The sequence below is a fragment of the Vicia villosa genome, linkage group LG2, assembly GCF_029867415.1.
Source record: "Vicia villosa cultivar HV-30 ecotype Madison, WI linkage group LG2, Vvil1.0, whole genome shotgun sequence".
Lineage (NCBI taxonomy): Eukaryota > Viridiplantae > Streptophyta > Magnoliopsida > Fabales > Fabaceae > Vicia > Vicia villosa.
In genome coordinates, this window is record NC_081181.1 from 3,573,583 (window position 1) to 3,580,179 (window position 6,597).

A 6,597-nucleotide genomic window follows, 5' to 3' on the forward strand; every position below is an offset into this window, starting at 1 on the left:
AACATCTCTTTGGGTCGGTTCGGGTTCGGCCCAAATTAATGAACCCAATGAGATAAAGAATTATCTTGTCATCCTCAAATTATACATACGACATGTCAGCTCTTATTTTACATTATTCTTAAAATGACAATGATACTATTTATTAAAAAAGTTATTTTTTAAAAAAATATACTGTTGTCAAAATCATAAAAATAAAAAAAAATCGATAGCACAAAATAACAGTTCGTTTGGATCAATTTTGCTTTTTTTACTTTATAAAAAAAAAAATATTCACCTCTAACCTTCTTGGTCACCCGCGGCGAATTTTCCAGAATGCCCATATATTTCGGAGATACATCCTCGAAATCATTTCAACTACCTAACTAAGAATGAAACATACCACCAAACACCCCAAATTACCCTTAATGACTAAAATAATTACCCTCAACAATGCCCTTTATTGTAATTTGCTAAATCAAAATTTTATTTCACCAATCACATTTCTCCATTCTTCCAAGTGGCAGTCCCCTTTCAATATTTCTATTGGGTGTTTCCTAATGTCCATTGGATTTTCCCTCCATACTTTGAAAACCTTGAAAACCGAAAAAGAGAGAATATCTTCTACACCCTTTCATAGTGTTCTCTCTGCTCACTTTTGTTTTTCGTTCTATTTCTGCAATTCATAGTTCTCTTTCTGCCTTTCATCCACCCCCATCTTCCTCCTCCTTTCTCTCACATCAGCTTCGTTCGTTCTCTCTCCATACCCTTTCGTTCTCTCTCCCATAACCCAATCAAGACCCGTCCTTCCCGCATCCTCTTAAGCTTTCAACATCCTTGCACTAAGGTAAGATGTGGTGTACTTGTAGTATCTCATCCTTTTCTTCTTCCAGATCTACCGATTTTCCTCACCGATTTCATCTTCCTTCTCATACCTTCATTGGTTATTCATTTTTTCTCTTCTGTTATTCCGTTTTTCTATTTAAATTTTTAGATCTGAATAGTTTGATATAATTTTTGTTTCGTGATATTTTTGTTTGGTAGATTGAAACGCAAAGATGCTCGAACGGGAAGAAAACAGTAGAAAAAGATTGCCGTGTATAATGGTTAAATCAAACCGGAAGACAAAAGTGAATGGGTTTCATCATGTAAAGATCTTCATTTCTTGACATGGATTTTGGTTGTTTACCACTATAACTAATAAACTGTGTGTTAATCCCTTTTTTCTGGTTTGCAGACGTGTTTGATGAAAGGTTTCTGCTGAAAATGCCTCTCAGCGCTTTCTGTGTATTCCTATTTGTAGGTATATTTATCTTGCTTTCTTGGTGTTATATTGCTGCTGGGGAATGTGTGTTCCTTAAAAGAAGAATAAGGTAAAAAAGTTACAAAAGAGTGTGTTATAAAGTTACAAAAAGTTACATTTTCATGTTATAGTGTTTCTGCTGTTTCTATTATCATGTTATAGTGTGTTATAATGTGTGTTGTTTTTATGTCATGGCTGTGTTTCACCGGATCTAAGATTTGGTTGCAGCATCGCTTCAGATTTGAACATATATTTGCGGTGGCTTTGATGGTATGATTGGTTTTTAACTTGACATACATGGAAGTGTTATTTTTTTAATGGATTATATCTTCAAGCTTAAAAAGGAAATATTATTAGTATGATCTGACAGGCTTCTGAATTGACTTTATTAGGAAAGAATCATGAGTTGTTTTAACTGTTTCCAAGAGGATGAGTTCTACAAGGTTGCTGAGAGTGACTGACTGTAAAAAATCCAGCAGGTAATTTGACTCATAAGTTAGAGGGTTGCATCAGAGATGATATATATATAATTTACAACTAAAAAGAATTTATGCATTTGGATGTTGATTACTATACTTCACATTGTTAATTGTTTGATTATTTTACTTGATGCGCATTCATTGAAATTTTACTAATAACTTTCACTATGTAGGGTATGATGGAAATTACCATGCTTCCGAGTATACAAAATTGGGAGCTCAGACTGTTAAAGTGCAGCCCATTGAAGTTCCGCAGATACAGGCCGATGAACTAAAAGAAGCTACGAATAACTTTGGACAAGTTTCTCTAATTGGAGAGGGATCGTATGGAAGAGTTTATTATGGAGTTCTTAAGAATGGTCAGGCTGCAGCAATCAAGAGGTTAGATGCCAATATACAGCCTGCTGACGAATGCTTGGCCCAGGTATATATGTGTCACAACTTAGGCTTAGTAGTTTTAGTTAGGTCATTGAAGTTGTTCCCTTAATCGACAACCTTGTGGTTTTTTGAGCTTTCAGGTTTCTATGGTTTCAAGGCTGAAACATGATAATTATGTCAAGTTGCTTGGATACTATGTTGATGGAAACTCCCATATTCTTGAGTTTGCATCTAATGGTTCTCTTAATGACTTTTTATGAAATTGGTTATCTAGAATTCTAGATATGAGTTACCATTCTTTCATATGCATTTTTCTAATTTACCTCTCACATGTGTTTACACCTTTTTTACACCATTTTCCACAATGCTTTCGTTAACTATTTCCACATTAAATTTACCTTTTAGTTTCATTATTAGATTTTATAACGTTTCCTTTTGGGTTTTTTTCAACACTATCCAGACCGCTCGTGACAATGATATAATTGCAGCAGGTGTAATCTTCCGGTCTCTGGTTTTGGCCTCTGGAGTGCTGCTTCCGCTTATCAGAGGCGTCAGTTAGGTAGCTGCAGTTTGGGGGTACTGATATACTATTCAGCTTTTGCTATTCTCATTTTCTGCAGGTTGTTTAGGCAATCTTGATCAATTTTGATGTGCTCGCGGTCGAAGATCCTAAAGACTCTCTGCGTCAGAACTCTACCTTGCTACTGAACTGATATATAGGTGTTGGTCACTGGATTGATATATTGGATTTTGGAGTGTATTTTGTTTTGCAGCCTCGTGACCAGACATGGAAAGGAATGAGAGCTATTGCAGAATCGAGAAGAGAATTCAATCTCCCTATACCTGTAAACAAAGATTCTATTTACAAGGTATGCTCTGGTTTGATAGCACATGTTCATTTTCCCCTTCCAAACGTGTTTTAAGACATTTCTTCTCCCTTACGATTATGTTTCTAATCCCTATCTTATTTTCCCTTTTCTTTATATTTTGGCAGAAAATTGAAAGGAAACTTTGAAAGTTCAATCCATTGGTGAATCCCTTTTCTTTATATTTATAGACCTGCCTGTTGAAAAATTTATGTCATGGAAATGCATTTTTGATTAAGTTGAGAAATTTCCTGTCATTGATGTTAAAATATTATTACTCTGAAAATAAATTGATATTGCTCAAGTTTTCCATATATTTCTGTAACAATAAATAACATAGATATGATACTTATTTATACAAGCACTGCTTTGAATGACATTTCCTGGGTTTTCTTTGACACTGTTGCACATGAAAAAGCGGAAGTTTAAGGATGGGGAGAAGAGAAAAGCTAATGAAGCATTGAAAGCAAAAGAGGAGGAATTGTCTTTTTGCAGGGTACCATAAAACCATACAACAATAGCGGGCTATTTCTTTTATGCATTAATTTTGACATAATATTGACTTATGACATGGAATGATGTTTGACTTGAGAAAGTGTTATATGAGGTGTTGGGACAGTGAGTAGTTTTTACAAAACTAGCTGCACAAATATATATATATATATATATATATATATATATATATATATATATATATATATATATATATATATATATATATATATATATATATATATATATATATATGTTTATTTTACACACAGTTACATCACTGGGTAGGTCATGTAAAAATTGTTTTTTTGTTTATTTTTTATTTTTTTCAGTTTCTTATGAATTGTTGATATGCTTAGGTACCAAGCTTCAAAAGATGATATCATTGTTTTTTCAAATTTGTCATCAGTTCCATCAAATGAATATGTGAATGTTGCTAGATGGTACAAGCACATTGATGATTTGTTGATAATTTCGTAAGTTCCATTTCCCATTTATGCAATGATTTTTGTGATGTTATCATTCAGGTCTTCAATTGACCTATTCATGTTCACTATATGCCATTGTTTTAGGTTAGATTTTTCAATTTCTAACTAAATTTTGTGTCTGTAGTGATTGTGTTTGGTCAAGAAACTGAGGAAGAGAAGAAGGCAGCTGAGGAACGGGCAGCAGCCATGAAAGCATCTAGCAAAAAGAAAGAGTAAGTTTCTGTTGTATCATATACACATGATAATTTGAAATCTGGTTGGACATTAACTTATGCTACTGGTTTTCTGTTGGAAATTACAAGGATTAGCTTCTAAGCACTACTACAACATTTTCCTGCAAGTTGTTTCATGTATGATTAAAGGATATAAGTATTCTATTTAAACAGATGCACCCTTGAGAGTTAGAGGATCTCTTTCCGAAGTGATAGTTTGAAGCATTTCATGGGCTATATGAAAGAAACAAGGTTCAGCAAAGAGACAGAAATCATCGGCTTCGAAAACATGTCATCATTGGATTTCTCATTGGCCAAATGTTCTTAAAGTAGTATTAACCGTGTTTCCTTTATATCAACAAATTGAAGGCCATGTGTTACAATTGTTGTTATGTTGTTTATGAAATGTTAGTATAGGTTGCTATAGATTCAATGATATAGGTTATTCAAGAGTAGAAATTTATAAAGAAACTTGGATAAGTCTATTATTCAACGTTAACTCGTGGCAGCTGGTTGGGAGCTTGAATAAATCTATTTCAATGAATGGTAAGCAGGTACTGAAATAAATACTCTTTGTATGCTTGACTATGAATTCTTGTCATTTCCTATTTTTATCTAAACATGTAACCCCAGCTTTTGTATTTAATTTCATGTTATTAATGTTGCATTTCTATTTTAAAAGTTTTAACTTTCTCAAAATGGTTTATTACAGGCCATTTTGTATGATAAATTGAAATGTCTCAGTGACAATAAGAAAGAATCACATGAGAGAATGTGTACTAAATACTCTAGATTCTTGGCTAGAAGTGGTTCATCTTGGCAAAATGGACTGTCCTGACTTTGTATTCAGTTATCCTTGTGCTCATTTGTCTTTGTCTTTGAACTTGATGTTAATGTAGGTTACATATTTTACAATTGCTTTGATGGATTCTAAACTTGGTGGAAGGGCCTAAGGATATAGTATATTGGCTATCCATGAAAGTGCATTGGTTAAGTAGTTTTGGTAAAGCTGCATAAGTGTTTAATGTAGTACATGCCAATGTTGGTATATAGTCTTCAGTTTGCTTCTTTTGCTGGGGTTGCAAGAAAAAACATATATTACAGTATTTTGCAACAATAAAAAAGTACAGTAGTCATCTAAATAAAGTAGTCATCTAAAGATTAATATGTCTTTTATTTAAACCTTTTTCCCTAGCTATGATGAGTAGATTTACCTTATTATATATAATAAAAAAGCATAAAATCAATAAGTTGCCTTGTAGAAACCACTAGACTAGGCAAAATACTGCCTAATAGACTATTAACAAAGCTAAATTATTACAATACCTAATGGACAAAAAGCTATATTTTAGAGGGATTTTGAACAAAATTTATTGTACTTGTGAAAAATCTATTCTTCAAAAAGCAGATTTTAGGGGATTTTGAAAAAAAAATATTGTACTTATGTGACAAGGTGTAAAATGTTAAAACTCTCACCTACTAAGTTGTACTTTTACTTTTTGTTATTTAATTTTACATAAGTCAAAAATTCTAAACTTAGCTGTAAAAAAATATGCATAACTGATGCATTCACATAATATCCTACTGTCATCACTCTACTTTGGCAACTTTGGTTGGAGAACTGTGCAAGTTGGTGACTATATATTTGTTTATACAGGATTGATGAATATTTGTCCATCCAAGATAAGTTACGTGTTTCCTGTAATGGTATTATATATTGGATACTTAGACACATGTTTGACAATACAAGTTATATCTTGGTAAATGTTTATAGCTTTTGATTTACAGAACTAGAGTGAAGCTCCAAAATATAGCTTCTTACTATCACAACACAATTTTCTCGGGACATGAGAATAATTAAAGTGATGCAGAAACAATTTTTTTGGGACATGAGAATATAGCTTCTAAATATAGGTTCTTATACTATTTATTTAGTTGTATTATTGAGACCAATTTATGTTTTTGTTCATATTTTACTTAAAGTTCAAACTCATAAACAACTTAAATTTCAATATGCATATTATAGTACTAAATTGTAGTATTAGTTTAACTTGAAATTCTAACGCCTTAAAAAATTGGAAAAAAAATTGGCAAATCATCCAATATATATTGTTAATAGTTAAATGATAAAGCAAAATTAGAGTTGTACTCAAATTATTTAAGTCAAACATCATATTAAATGGTTTGAACGAGTATCTTCTTTGTCAAGAATTTGAAACATTCATTTTGTAATGTCTTTGTCGAGCATTTGAAACATTCTTTTGGTAATTAATTCCTGTAGTCTTTTTTGATTTTTTAAGATCACTTTTTTTGTAAAGATCACCTTTTTAGATAAGAAAACAAATATTTTTCAAAGAGACTAAAGCAAATGATTAACATATAAATTGCTTTAAAAATAATTTA

At 32.0% G+C, this 6,597-nt stretch overlaps 2 long non-coding RNA genes across 2 annotated transcripts; both read left to right on the plus strand.

The window, feature by feature from the left end:
• The first annotated feature begins 533 nt into the window (after positions 1–533).
• LOC131645771 (uncharacterized) lies at positions 534–2,307 on the plus strand. The gene is made up of 6 exons (XR_009297187.1): positions 534–823; positions 1,021–1,124; positions 1,214–1,549; positions 1,672–1,758; positions 1,932–2,182; positions 2,277–2,307. It is a non-coding gene; the product is annotated as an uncharacterized LOC131645771 (long non-coding RNA).
• Positions 2,308–2,318: 11 nt separating this feature from the next.
• On the plus strand, positions 2,319–5,188 carry LOC131645772 (uncharacterized). The gene is made up of 7 exons (XR_009297188.1): positions 2,319–3,005; positions 3,131–3,166; positions 3,421–3,498; positions 3,854–3,970; positions 4,107–4,194; positions 4,369–4,748; positions 4,907–5,188. It is a non-coding gene; the product is annotated as an uncharacterized LOC131645772 (long non-coding RNA).
• The last annotated feature ends 1,409 nt before the right edge of the window (positions 5,189–6,597 follow it).